We start from the raw sequence: 15,405 nt of genomic DNA on the forward strand, positions 1-15,405 counted from the left end.
TGCAACAGCTTAGTTTTTGATTAGTTATTTTGAAGCTCACTTTGAGAAAACCCAAAATCCTAAATGGTAAGGTAACTAAAAGTGAGCCACAAAACTTAGCACTGAAGGAATCTGGAAAGGAAAGTTAATGCATTGCATGCATTATAAATTCAACAATATAAAAAAGGCCTAGGTGCAAATGGATGGATAGCTTTGCACATTATCCACTTAACCATCTTATTTTTGTTCAGAAAAAACTGAGGAAATTTAGATAAATGTGCTCATGGCTCAGAGTTCCAAAGAATCCCCAAATCCTTTTATTTTATTAATGTGTTGTGCTTAGAGGTAGCTGAAAATTTCCAAAGCAGTCCACAAAACACTTGCTTACATCCTGAAATGATACTTTGCTCAGTTCTCCTGTTATACACATTGCTCATAAACATTCACACTTACTATTTTTTATTTGCACATATGTTTAGGGAACATCTGTTCTTTGTTCCCATCTGATCATCTATGTATCCATGTATGGAGTAGGCAACTGGTTATCTACTACTCTCATGTATTTTTTAACTTAAGCTTAAGTCAGGAGGAGCAGGGACCAAATGCAGCAGGAGTTGACCATTTGCCTTGCATAGCTGGTGAACTATCTGACTGCTCTAGTTGTGTCACTGAAGCCACAGCAGGCAAAGGTGGGGACTGGGAGAAGGAAAAACATCACACTGTAGAAGATCAAATACCTTAGATGGTCTCAAGCTTGAAAGAGAACAAGTCCATGGGATCAGATAAGATGCATCTAAGGGTCCAGAGGGAAATGGCAGATGAAGTTGCCGTGCCACTACTTGTCATATCGGAGTAGTCATAGCAGTCCAGTGAAGCTCCCACTGACTGGAAAAGAGGAAACATAACCCCACTTTTAAAAACAGAAAAAAGGAAGACCTAGGGAACTACAGATCAGTTAATCTCACCTCTATAACAGACAAGATCATGGAACAGATTCTTCTGGAAATTGTGCTAAGGTACATGAAAAACAAGCGATTGGTGACAGCCAGCATGGACTCAAGAAGGGCAAATCATGTCCGAAAAATTGAGTAGCCTTTGTTTTCAGCATTGATGAAAAAGGGAAGAGCAACTAACAACATGTGGCTTTCTGCAAAGCGTTTGATGCTGTGCTGCACAACATCCTTCTCGGAGAAACTCAGCTCTGATGGATGGGCCAGGCAAGGATTAAGGAACGGGCTGGATGGTAGCACTCGAAGCATTGTGGTCAACAGCTTGATGTCCACGTGGAAACCAGTGACTAGTAACATCCCTCAGGGATTGGTACTGGGGTCAACCAGGTCCTGAGCTAAATAAAAAGCAGTGTGACCAGCAGGGCAATGGAGTGGATTGTTCTCCTCTACTCTGCTCTTATAAGACCCCAGCTACAGCACTGCATTCAGCTCCTGGACCCCTGCACAACAAGGACATGTTGCTGTTGGTGTGTGTCCAGAAAAGGGCCACAAGGATACTAAGAGGGCTGGACCACCTATCCTAAGAGGACAGGCTGAGGGAACTGGAGTTATTCAGACTGGAGGAAAGAAGGCTCCAGGGAGACCTTATAGCAGCATTGCAATGCCTAAAGGGGCCCACAGAAAAGACAGGGAGGGACTTTTTCAAGGGCATATAGTGACAGGACAAGGAGTAGCAGCTTAAAGCAGAGATAGGGTAGGTTTAGTATAGATATAAAGAATAAATTTTTCACTTGGCAAGATTGCTTAGGGAAGCTGTTGATGCCCAACCCTTGAAGGTGCTCAAGGTCAGGCAGGATGGGGCTTTGGGTAACCTAGGCTAGTGACAGCTATGTCTGTACATGGCATGGATGTTTGAAACAACATGATCTTTAAGGTCCCTTCAAATCCAAACCAAATCATGTAACTCTGTGATTCAGAAAAAAATAAACTGATGAGTTGAACCGTGTAATTTTTTGGCAACAACCTATTTCAGCACATGCTATCTGAATGGACAATTTAATTTGAATGATTATTGATAAATGAACTTAGACATCAGTCAGCATGCAAAGCCTTGCAACAGTAACATTTCCATCATTGAAAATGTCACTATTTTCCACAGTGTTTGTATTTCAGCAATAAGAAGTTTTGTTCCAACAACAGGTTCTTTAAAACTGTGCAAGTTTTTGCAGATGCCCATCATAAACCAACTAGAATATACTTGATAATGACATATATTTGCTACAAGTCATGTTTGTGATTAACTCTCTGGCCAGGCATAGTGTAGGAATGTTTAGCTACAGATTTGATGGAAATACAGGTGTCTACAATGAAGGTTTTTTTTTTTCCCTTCCCAAATTTTGTTTTTTAAAGTACGTAGTATTGTACAGCAGAAGCAATTGTGGCAGAATTAGTTTCTGCATTTTATCCCCATTTCTATTTACCTGTCTGCAAAAACAATCTAAATTTTCACTGCAATTCTCCTTGACATTTCCCTTATCTATTTTCCTTTCTCATTAGTTTGCCTCATGAGAAAATATGGCTGCAGAATACTAAATCAACTTTACAGTCAACACATCTGGTGTATATTGACAGACAGATTGTCCACATATGTAAGTCTTGAATTTAAGGATTTTTATATATATATATTTTTTTTAAACTGAAAGCATAAGAATATGCTCTTCCTGAACTGGAATATGTTTAAGAAAAAAACCTCTGCAAATAGAAGATTGTTATTCACCTAAGAGGAAGCAGGTGGCATCATTATAGCAAAGCAACATAAGCATATGTAAGAGAAGAGAAAGATGCATTTTATTTCCTTTCTCTGAATGGCTGCTCAGCTGGTTGATTTGTTTTACCTTTTCAATTACACATGTGAAGTCAATTTCATTCTGAGGCATCCCAGGACAAATTGATCAACATCCAAACACTTGCAACTTTTGCTATTTTGCCAAGGCAGTACCGGCAGGGGACAAGAGTTAGGATCTGTGGCTTCACTTCCTAGGGACCAGCTCTCTTGTTGGACATGCTCAACAAGGTGAGGCTTTCATCCCACTTGGAGGTCACAGATATTCCCACGACACTGATAAACAGAGTATTAAATGGCATATACTTATAGACTGCATATCACCAGGTGTCTCATTATGACCTTCACAACTCACCTCACCTACAGGGTAGAGATTTATGCTTCCCAGCTGTCAGCTGGGGAACACAGACTAGATGACTCGTCCACAGTCGAACAGAAAGCAAGAAGTAAAGCATAGGATGGGTCTTTCCCTGTCAGAGATACCACCACAAGCCCTCAAGTTTGACAACAGCACTGCTTGTACTCAAATAGAAAATTGCAACAAAACTGGCAGCACAAAGAATGTAACAGCTGCTTCTCCAATACTAGCAGTTTTCTCCAAATGTGGTAACACGTGATGGACATTGAAAAGTCCCTACTAGCTGTCAGCAGGAAGAGAATATGCATCGTGGGCCCTCGAGGCTTTGCAATTCAGCTGGAAATAGGATATAACCAGTGAATTCAAACAAAAAACAATCAAATAAAAACTGAGGGGAGAGAAGGCAAAAGCCCAAATACTGGATCTCTCTCTCCCAAAATACACAAATATTAAAACAGTATCAGATACGAGTAACTGAGCATGTATGCCTTAATTAGATGATTTGCTTTATTCTCACTTGCAAAGGTACGCTCCAATGGTTTGATACCTACATGAAATCCAGTCTCAGAATCACAACAGATAACATTGGAATGAACCTCTGGAGGTCACCTTGTCTAACTCCCCTACTTAAGCAGGATCATCTACAGATAGCTTCACAGGACAACATCTAGGCAGCTTTTGAACATCTCCAAGGAGGAGACTCCACAGCCTCTCTGAGAAACTTATGCCCAGTCCATAAAGCATTATCTGCACAGTAAAATCTTATATCCTGATGTTCAGAGGCAGCCTCCCATGTTTTGGTTTACGCCCGCTGCCTCTTGTTCTGATCCCAGCACTGGACATCTTTGAAAATCCTGGCTCTGTTCTCTTCGCCTTTCAGGCATCTGTATACAATCAAAAAGATCCCCTGCATCTCCAGGCTGAACAGTCTCAGCTTCTCCTCACAGGAGATGTGTTCCTACGGTATTTTCATGGCCTTTCATTGGACTCTCACCAGTACGTCCACGTCTCTCTTGTACTGGGGAGCCCAGAACTGGACCCAGCATCCCAGGTTTGATCTCAGTGCTGAGAGGAGGGGAAGGATCGCCTCCCTCAATGTGCTGGAAACTCTCCTTCTAGAGAGTCTGCTGCTCCTAGACTGCTTTTCCAGCTGCTTGGCCCCCAGCATGAAATTATTCCCTCCCAGGTGCAGGACTTCGAACTTTCCTTTGTTCCACTAATGTAAAATGAGAAATGAGCCAAAAATTCTTCAAGTTATTGGAATCAATAATTATTCACTTTATTTTTTTTTTTATAAATCCTCCACAAGTTTATGAAGGTAAACACTAGGCCCTTTTCTTTATCAGAAACACTCAGTATTTTAGAGTAAGAGTAGAAAAGCAAATCTCAAATATAGCTGCCTCCTCAGAAACAAATATTTACTTCTTCTGCCTAAAAACCATCCAGAATTTAGATAACCATTTATTTCAATAAAAGCAAAGACTCTAAAAGAGATTTATTATGCTACATATTTTTTGCTCCACATTTTGTTCCAAAATACCAATTTGTCAAGTTTCAAGGATGAAAAATACCACCTTATGTTTAATTTGACAGGACACAGATGAAATAGCTTAATTTCAGCATGAATATGCATCATTTTCTGATTTTCAAGACCCAAAACATCCTCAGAAATTGCCTGTAACTTCCTAAAAAGCAGTGTTCTTTCAGAAAACTGCTAAAATGACTAATTTATTCATGTGGTGGCCAAAAGTGCCTGACTCTAAGACTTGCCTTTTATGATTTTAAGCTGGCTATGACACTCCAATGACCCCCTTCTCACCCACAAAATGAGGCCCTTACTCCCTTAACCCTTTTGTCCCTGTGACTCCAACTACTCCAGTTTACAGACTTGTTCCAGTTATAAATCCACTTCCTATAATGGCATCCGCCTTCAGCTCTTGGTAGTCCAGACCCCCTCATCCTGGAGATGTGGTTAATCACTGACATCTGTTTCCTGATGGATGTCTCTTCCAAATATAATCATTATTTCAGCTACAACACAAAAGCAGCATCAAGGCAGTACCTTCCCTGCAGCTAAGGCTGTGATCTTCCTACTAGAGCATTGCTCTGTCCCTCCTGCTTTGTGATAGCTTTTCACAAACACATTTCACTGCTCAGAACAGTGGTCCTATTTTGCTATACCTGGTTTCTGAGGAAGCTTTCTGTCCTGAAGCTTTTCTTGTTCCAAGAGGATCCTCTTGAAGGTATGTTATTGAAAGCTGAAGTTAAGTGAGGACCCTGCCAGTCATCTTCTGTCCAGTAACTGATGTCCTTCCTCCCCATGACATGGCTCATCTTATACACTATGGCCTTCTCCTCCATTGGAGTACTAGGGTACTCCTTACTGCTCCCTGCAACCAGGGCTTAGAATCCAAGCTACATTTATCTGTCATTTTAGCTGACACTTTGTCACTCTACAGTCAATCTTTGGTTGGATATAACTTGTGTAAGCAGCAATTGCAACCAGCCTTATTCAACAGCATCTTCTCACTATAGAATCAAAATGGGAAACTGAAGAAGCTTATCAGTGAAGTATGTTGAAAAAACGTATAGCAGGAATGAAGGAAAAACTTACATGATATAATTCAGTACTTTGTTTGACTTCAGTCTAAAAGTAAAATAATCACGTGCCATTTTCACTTCCACCCTGAGATTCACAACTAAATTTTAATACAAACAAGCATAAAGCCACCTACAGATGCATTTTAAATTAAATGTGACAAGTGTAATAGTGCCGATAAGCATGACACCTATTCCCTCATACGTCATCCAGATTAGGAGTGAAAGGAGGTTTTGGTTAACTTTCCAATAGTCTATGTCTCTACTTCAACAACTGAGGGATTTGTAATGCTCGGCCACTTGGAGGAGATGCACTGCCCTTTGCAGAACTGATATACTGATAAGCCAGTGTTTTAAAAACACACGTCATGTCAGTTTGCTTTGTAAGGGGAGTAGCTGTGCCTTAAGAACACAACCCTCAGTGTTACTATGGGTATTCAGATATTGGAAGTGGGAGTGATATCAGCATACAAGCACGCGTGTTCTGAGTAGCTGGAGAGAGCAGTAAAGGAAAAGGATAAGATGAGGCTGAAAGAGAGGGAAAAAGAAAGGAGAGTAGAGAAAGAAGAGGAAAAGAGTATTCCCACAGACTCAAACAAGAAAGATGAGAGAGATGCAAAGAACAAGGTAAAGAGCTGAGACAAAGTTGCACAACAACAGCTTTGTGAGACCATAAAAACATATCAAAACAACAACACTGCAAGCTAACATGCATCTCTTTTGATTCAAATCATGCAAATCTTACTCAGGCAAAATATATATTACAATAAATACCAAGTAGGATTTTCAACACTTACTGGCAGAATTTATAGTTATTTTTCTCATCTGTAATTCATTAATACTGAAACTCCATGTGAAATTCTAGCTTTATTGAAGTTAATGCCAAAAGTCTCTGACTGTAATGGGCTCAGAATTTCTGCATCATTAGGTACAACTACATTTATTAAGTAGCTTACAGGAATATAACTTATCACCTTAAGAGATATATTTCAGTGCACCCAGTAAAAGCATAAGCTAAAAGGAAACACAAGACTTAGTGAACCTTTTATCGTTTTCCTAGTTAGTGGAACTATACCCATATTTTCATGCACGCTTTCAGATGGCATAAGTGAATGCTGCTGCCAAAAGTAGTCAGCCTTGCTGTTTTTGCTGGTCAGTTTCTAACGTGAATTAGTTCTCTGATGTAACTTGCTGCATAAACATGCCAGGGCTGGGACAGCTGGAGGGAGGAAGGGAAGGAAATCAGGAATGAACATCTACATAGCAGAGGAAAGGATGTCTTCCTTAGTGGAAATGATGGATTATTCCAGCTTAAATACTTGCGAAACTATGAGGGCAGAGGGACTGGGACCTGTGTTTTTTCAAGTGGTCTTGAGGTGCAAGTGCCAACAGAAAACAGCATGCAAAAACAACAGAGGAGAGATGTAATTACTGATTTACAATACACATGGCAGAAACAAGATAACAATTTTGCATCAGAAGAGCTTGGGCTCTAGCCCTGATCTGCTTCAACCAAGGGAATAGGTATCTTCAAGCTCCCATGGTGTTCAGGTCCCATTGTGTTCAGATCCCCATTGTGGAGGCAGGCACGAGCTTGCTCTGCCCAAGCAACTCCGAGCCCCTGATGGTAAGTTATTTATAAAACAGAAGCAAGCAGCTGCAGTCAGCCCTGTAAGCTTCACAGGTCCATTGAGACATCAAATATATTAGCTCGTAGTCCACTCGGAGCATCAGCAGAGCATGCTCGTGTCTGCCTGAAAAGCCAATGCAAATGTAGCTTTCTCTCTGTCTTCTGTCACTCTTCACTAGTCTGATTTATTTGTTCTGGGAAATCTTTATCACAGCAACCTTTTCTCACTCCTGCTTCTCTCCATGCTGAACAGAACAGATCCCTGAACCTGTCTGGACCCTTGGTCTTGCACAGCACCAACACCAATTCCCCACTGCTGTCTCCTGGGTAAGTTTCAATCTGATGTGTCTGAGTAAGTCTGCACTGCAAAGCTGCTGGCAACAGAGAACTCTGTCTGCATTACCAGATTTAATTCCCAGTTTCCAAGCAGTGGAAGTTGAGTTGCAGCAGCACTCCTTCTTCCTACCTGCTAATTTAGTAGTCAGAAGGGGAGCACAGATTTTTTTTGCACCTAGCGCTTCACAACGTCGTACTGCCTATGCAACTGATCCAAGTGGATCCAAAGCACAGCGACTCCTCTGACAACTCCAATGAAGGCTAGAGATTCCCAGGAACATTTCAGTAGAACACCATTGGCTTCAATAGGCTAAGGCAAAACTGCCAACATTCACCCAATAAGAAACATCATAATAATGGTAGGAGCCTTTTTTCACTCCTTCTATTTGTTCTCAAGATAAATAGCATGTAAAAAAAATGGAAAATAGGTAAGAATATGCGCACAGAAAAAGGAAATATGAGATTTAGAGGAGAAAGGAAAATTGGAGGAGTTCGGAAAAAGGAAGGAGCTAGCAATTAAATCTTGCTCTGATTGTCTCGTAGTTGTAATGATCTGAAAAGAGGGGGTGGAAAAAACAAGGAAGAGATCAAGGAGCTTAGAGTAATTAATTAATTCATTGTTTGGATTGTCTCCTGTTTTTCAGCATAGAAAAAGAAATCAAGATTAAAAATAAAAATGAAAGTGAGAGAAAGTTATTAGAATAATTAACTCGTAATTACTCTGTTGTGCTAATCTGTTTTTGTTCTAACTAAAAAAAAAGGGAGTCCAATAAATCCTACTTCATCATGTTATTTACCAATTTTTTTTTTCCCAAAGTAAAAGCTTTTGAAGTGTGCAATTAAATGCCATTTAAAAAGGATAGATTAGTGTTTACAGCAAAAAAGATGAGCTCAAGCAAATATCCCCTACATCATACTAAATTCCAGATGTGTGCTCAACTGGGGCTGGCCTTTCCTTTCAAACTGTTCTGCTCTATGTGACACCTCTCTTCTGTGTAGCCCCTTCGAGAAAATACAGCCCTAAAGCATGCAGATCCAGCCTGCCTTTGCTCCATCACACACCACACCTCTGGGCAACCCTGTGGCAGAACTTCTGACCCCTTATTTTAGGGGGAGCAGAAGGTGAAAGCTGCTGAGAAGCCCAGGCTGCTCCTCTACCCAAGTGCCCTGCTGGGAGCAAAGCTGCTGGCGACTACAGAGATCCACCCAGGCACTGATTCTGATGGAGAAAACCCTCACGTGAGAGCACGGATGGTTTTAAACCTGCTGGTGATTCTGAGAGTGGTTACCCCTGGGCCTTGCAATGATCTCACAGCACGTACTATGTGCATAATGTACACAAGCAGCTTAGAGACTGGGATGGTGCAGTACACAAACTGTGCTGTAGTGGAAATGATACGTGCCAGTTTTACTCTTCTAAATTAAAATGACACTGGAGCCAGGGCTGAACGCACAATATATTGAGCTCTCTCCACCAGAGCTCAGAGGTGCATAATTTAAAGCAACAGCTAGTGTTAACTTCTTTGAACAACAAGGTGTACGAAATTGTGAGGAAAAAGAGAAACGTGGCCAGCCTTGATAGCAAAACCCAAAGAGAATGGCAGTATTACAGGATGAGGGATGTGTCTGCTAGTACAGAGATCTTTCTTGGCTACAGTTAACACTAATCTAGAATAAGCAAGATTTCATTTTTTACATCTGGTTACATTACTACTTTACTACCTTACTGTTGTTGTTCTGGTTACGTTACTTGCAGTCTATATATGGTTATGTTAATTATTATTATTATTACTGTTATTATTATCATAATCTTATGCCTCCACGGCCCCCACAGATATTGAAGTAAATTCAGCAAAATCCCTATCCTACAAGAAATACTTCCTGGGAAAACTCATCACCTGAACTACTGGTTTCAAAGATTTAATCTTCTGTATATGTTGCTTAAAATATGGGATATTTTACCTCCAGTAATCCTCACCACTGGATGTGTCGTATCATCTCCAGGCTACACATTTGTCTGACCTGCATCTTCCAGCACTGTGTCAAATCTGACTTGATGTGAGGAGTTCAAGGACTTGGGAAAAGATGACTTGAAAGGAAATGGCTCAGGACAGCTGCTGAATAGTGTACAATAGGCTCACGCATACGGAGAGCCAAATTTCCAGGTGATGTAAATAGCTGCAGTTTTGCTGAAGCTTATAGACCTGTGCTGGAACTGTTACACTAAGTGCAAAAAGACTTGGAGGAAAGCTTTAGTTTTCCAAATAACCTGTCCTGGCCAAAATGTTTCAGGGGTTGAGAACTGATCTCTCCAGGTGAAAAATACCTGGACAATGGGAGTTTATAATTTCAGTAGAAGTTGCACTTTTAAAAAGTTGTTCTGTATTGCAGTATTTTTTAATTTCAGCTATTCCTCTGCACTCTTCAATTATTAAAGTTTAATGCACGGAATTCCTTGGGGACTTTCACATTTATTAACAAAGCATTTTATGTGCTAACAGAAAATCCCAAAATTAGGAGAAATCATTTACAAGTAGGCAACAGCTGTTACAGCATTAAAACTTTAATTGGCACCCTCTAACAGATTGTTGGGTATTTCAGTCATCTTCTTAAGGATGTAATAATCCTTATAATATTCAGAAAGAACAATCTGTAAGAATAGGATTGCCCATTAGCATAGATTGAGCACGTATGCAAATACAAATATATCTGTTGATAAAGATGGTGCTCCAAGAAGACAGCATGACTCAGTGGTTCAGCTAATAGCAATCTGAATTCTGCCACTTACAAGTAGCTTTAGACAAACCATTACTCAAATTTGCTTCTCTAACCCTTCTGTTGGCTTAAGGTCTTCAGAGCCATGGTCATCTCTCACTACCTATTATTACAGGTTTTTAAACACAGTTTTGTGGTATCTCAGTATTGTCATTAATAGCAATAATTTATATCAGTTGTTTAACAGACCAGACTGCAAGAAGGTGATTCTTTGTGAGTTGTGCTAGTGAGAATGATAATTTCTGCCAAATACCTAAGTGCTCTGAATCAATACCAAAGTAACAGAAATCAGTTCTGACAATACATCCCTCATCTTAGTTCTCCTATTGTAAAAACAAATTTTTGAAGAATTAGGTTAGTGACTGAGAGACAGAGAACACCATTGATGAAATTATTAGTGGACTGCCTTGATAGAAAATTGAAAAAAAGATAAAGTGACCAGAGCAATTGGTGTAGTAAAATTGCACTCTGTATTTCAGTACTCATTTATCAGAACCTTACAGTACTGGAAGGAAACAAAGATATCGCTGTGCTTCTCCTCAAGGATGTTTTCCATCTGTGAACAACATCGTCACAAAGTTCCCTGTTTTCCTTCATTCCTAAGCAGCCCAAGTAAAACAGTATTGGAGAATCCCAGAGATGATGATGAAAAGTGGGATGTTGGGTCTTAGAGGAAGATTTGCTCCAATGGCAGGAAATACAGAATGGTTTCACAGTTTGGCCACAATGACAACAAAGTATATCAAATGCCTTCTTCTTAGTACCAAAAAGAAAATAGCTTCTAACATTGATGACGATTTGACTTACAATATAATGCAGAAAACAGAAAGCTAAATGAAGATTACTTGCAGAATAACAGAGTAACTCCAAATTTAAGCATGAAAAAGGAACACAATTAGTATTCAATTGAGATTTCTGCTCAGAGCTAGTCTCCATCTTCTAGTCAAAGATGCTGATGTAAACAAAAATGCTAAGGGACTGAAGCATATGTGCACAAACATAGACCTAACCTTAGCTCAAAACAGATCTACGTTGAAAAACCTTTCACACCTTTCACTCTAAAGAGAGCTTGTAACAGAGTTCAGCGTTCCTCTTGGAAGCCAGACTGAGAAAAAGAAAATCCTCCCTAAGTTTCAGTCTTCCTTTCCTGAAATGTACACAGCTGCATGAAATGGTCAAGTTTTACAGTATCCATCCATTTAAAAAAAATTAAACGTGTGGATTACGACAACTGATCATTACAACCACAGTACACAAGTTCAACAATTCACGTGCACCTTGATGCAGGAGGAGATCTTTCATCCCAAGAATGCAACTACAAACGACTGACATCTGTTGTTCTGCATTGTTAAGGAGATGCTGCAAAGAAATTTGTATTTAGTGTTACTCTCACAGCTACTACTGAGCTGTGCTTATCTGTAGCAGAACAAATCCATCAAGAAGTGCTCAGAGGGGAAAGCTGACAAGAAAGGGAAAGGTACATCAAAACATGAGTGACAATCCTGTTGACTTAGCCTCAATCATTCTTAATGTACCATATTGTAAATACATCCACACAACAGTACGTTCTTTGATATGATAAGAAAACCAGGCAGAACTGATAAATTTTCAGTTCAGATGCAGAACAAATGAAATTGTAAAACCTGTACAGTATAAAACCATACTGCTCCAGAACTAGTGCTCAGCACGCATTGAAGTCAATGTTGTAGAATGCAGATTATAACTCATGTTTTGCTGGGTTTCTCCTGGCTTATCATATGTCCCTGTATACATAATACAGTCCCTCTCCCTCCCCAGAATGATGCTACCAGTTTTGATGACATAAGAACCCTGTCTCACGTGAATGCCATACGAACATGACTTGGACCTCATCTGCCTACATAACATATAAAATAAAAAACTTCTCCTAACTGAAGCAAGACTTGGAACTTCCTCTCACCTGTTACTGCCAAGTCAAAGTAAGAAAGACTAAGTAGTAAGGGTTCAGTGAGGTGGGACTGCAGCATTGCTTCACGCTTGCTTGACATGAAGCCAAGGAGCTGGACAGTTGCATGCCAAAGCTTGCAGACGTATTAAATAAAATAATGCGGATTTAACATATAAATTCACATAGTGGAAAGACTTACTTGCTGGATCTCCAGTATGAATAAATGCCAGAGAAAAAGTAATCTAAATGGTTATTAGCATAATTTGAGTGCTGAGTGCTGTTCTGCTCCAGCTACAAATGTGATTGAGACATATGCTTGCTCTGATGGAGGAAATTAGCAGAGGATTACCTCTTTCCCTAAGAAGATTAAATGAAAAAGAAAAAATAATTTGCTTTCCATTGCACTGCTATACCATCTACCATTAAAAGAAAACAGACTACATTAAAAAGGACCATCAGTTTAATGGAAAGATTATTCTGACAGTTGCCAGCTTCACAGACTATTTAGTCACGTAAGCCATGAACACATAAGAAGCAATGGCAGAGGCTGCGCTTTTAGCTCAGACAGCAGAAACATGAAAAACTTACAATGAAATCAGACAAAATCAGGAAATGAGGAGCTTGTTCTAGATCCTATGACTTGCTGGCATTGTACAACTGCATAATTCCATCTCAGAAGAGCAGCCTATGCAATAATGCTGTGCACAGTTAACAAATGTACAGTTAGAAGAATGGCGTGGTTAGGCTGGTATTTTACAAAATTGTAGTCAGAAAGATTATCATGGTGGAAAGAAACAAACAAAAATGAAATACTCACTCATATCCTAGGCTCGCAACAGAAAACTCCAAAAGAAGGGATCTCCAACAAGAAACCCTTCCTTAGTGGCAGTCAGCCCTTAAATGGGGTCTAGGAGAGGTGCAGCCAGGCTCCACCCCTTTGGTCACACAGCTGAATTGCCTTCACCTGTGCTGCATGGCTGACTCAGTGCTTGCCTCAGGTGATCAATCAGTGGTTCAGGTTGTGACTCAACAGTTCCCATACAACCATACAATCTGAAAATTAAAAGGAGATACTGAGATTTAATGTCCATTCTGAAAGATAATAATAGCTGAATGGCAGTTTTGTTTGGTTTCGTAAATCAAATAAACAAATCTCAATTTTGTGAAAGACAGAACAAGTATTTTAGTTAAAATAACTCAACGATGGAGTTGGTCATCATCACATATATGCTGGTTACAGGAAATGAAGACACAGAGCGTGAGTCCATAGCTAGATCCATCTAGATCACACCCTTCTTTATCCTAACTCTTTCCTAGCCTTCATGATATATTATAGGCTTCAAAATCTGTGCATTGTTATTGAAAATTTATAAAGGGACAGATACTCCTGGCATCATCAAATCCACACCCTGTGTGCCATGCAGCCATGTGGGAGTCATAGGAAAATGCATAGGAAAAGGCTGTGTTGTCCAAGCACACTATAAATAATGCTGGAGGGGGCTGTATATGTCAAAAGACATGCAAGCATTAACAAAAAGAGTCAAAATGCTTTTTCCACATGACCACATAATTACGTAGCATTCTTAGGGTAACATTTACCACTGTAGATAAAAAAAAAGAAAAAAAAAAAGCAAGAACTTCTCAGGTGTTTTAACTGTCTTAATTGCAGCAGCTATAATTTTTCCTTTCCCGTATTATCTGTAGCTGAATGAAGACACACTGGATTTTTCTTTTTGTTTCCAGATGCTTTTTATAGCCATCCATATACTTGCTTGAAAAGAAGGGGTTGGGCTAGAAATACAACCAGAAAAAGAAAAGCCAGAATAAAGGTTAAATTTCGGCATACCTACGTCCTGCTCCCACTCTCTGCACAGTGTTTCCCACTTTCTCATTCAAGTACTTCAAGATACAAGAGATAATAAATACTTGGTACAGAAGGACATGCGGAATTTTGGACCAGAGAATCTGAGCCTGTTTTCTAACTCCCTACGGACTGAAGTTTAAAGCATGAGTGTCCAACCTCTTGGCTTGCCTGAGCCACGTTGAGTGAAGAGGAGTTGTTTTGGGATGCATATATATAGGTTGCTGCAAAAGTAATGGAAACAACAACAGAAATGAAGAGCACAACAACACTGTTTGATAAATTCTCAGCCACAAAACGCAGTTTTTCCACATAGCTACCACCATTAGCTATGTATTTTGGCCAGCAACAAACAAGAGCCTGCATAGCACGCTTGCAAAAATCTGTATTGCTGGAGGTGACCCACTACGCTCATCATAGATTTTTGATGAAATTTACTCTTCCTGTGCTTCATTCTTGAAAACAGGTGTTCTCAGATGTATGTACTACCAAACAGCAGTGATATGAATAAGGTGTGAATGTGAAGCGAGGGGTATTTCTCTCTGGTCAGATGAGGCTTGTAAAGGTCTGGTAAAGAGACACAATCAGATTTTTGATTGAAACGCTATACATTCCATTAAAAAAATCACAAGTAATGTATTTATGTCAACTGAAAGTAGAATTGCAAACATACAAGAGATTTGATTTTTTTAAAATAGTCTTGAATCCTATTCTCAAATTCCTTTATTAAAATGGAAAACGCAGCTGCATTTTTTTTGCTGTTCACAGGACCGTGTTAAGCCAATGTGTCAAAATCCGTAAACTTATTTGCCATCACTTGAGCTGGCAATGCACTGTGCTCCATCCCTGCTTTCAGCCTAGATAGGGTTAACAGCACACTGCAGTTTAGCCCTTGCAGAATGACAATTCATGCTCAGTGGGAAAGAGCCATTGCCAGGATGGCACAGGGCAGGGGGAGGCCACACTGTGAGCTGTGCCAGGCCGTGTGCAGGCTGTGAACTGTGGGTTGGATGTGCCTGGTTTAGACACTATTGTGGCAGAAGACAGACCTCATGTGCACTGCCTCCTCAGAGATGAGAGATTAGGATCCATCCGATTTATGTTGCCTGCTTAATTCCTGCATTTCTGTTTGACTGAGCCAGTCAGTT

At 40.0% G+C, this 15,405-nt stretch overlaps 1 protein-coding gene across 5 annotated transcripts in view; it reads right to left on the reverse strand.

Annotated features, from left to right (window-relative positions):
- LOC116227229 (uncharacterized) overlaps window positions 1-15,405 on the reverse strand; it is a 244,817-nt gene that overhangs the window by 17,484 nt on the left and 211,928 nt on the right. For 3 of the 5 annotated variants that reach the window (XR_016467650.1, XR_016467651.1, XR_016467649.1), the window contains exon 5: window positions 13,214-13,449. The gene's annotated coding sequence lies outside the window, so the exon portion shown is untranslated. Of the gene's footprint in view, window positions 1-716; window positions 865-13,213; window positions 13,450-15,405 lie in introns of all 5 variants that reach the window. The other 2 variants (XR_016467646.1, XR_016467647.1) reach the window with 1 other exon arrangement.

Source organism: Phasianus colchicus, chromosome 6 (assembly GCF_987193195.1).
Source record: "Phasianus colchicus chromosome 6, bPhaCol1.hap1.1, whole genome shotgun sequence".
NCBI classification, from domain to species: domain Eukaryota; kingdom Metazoa; phylum Chordata; class Aves; order Galliformes; family Phasianidae; genus Phasianus; species Phasianus colchicus.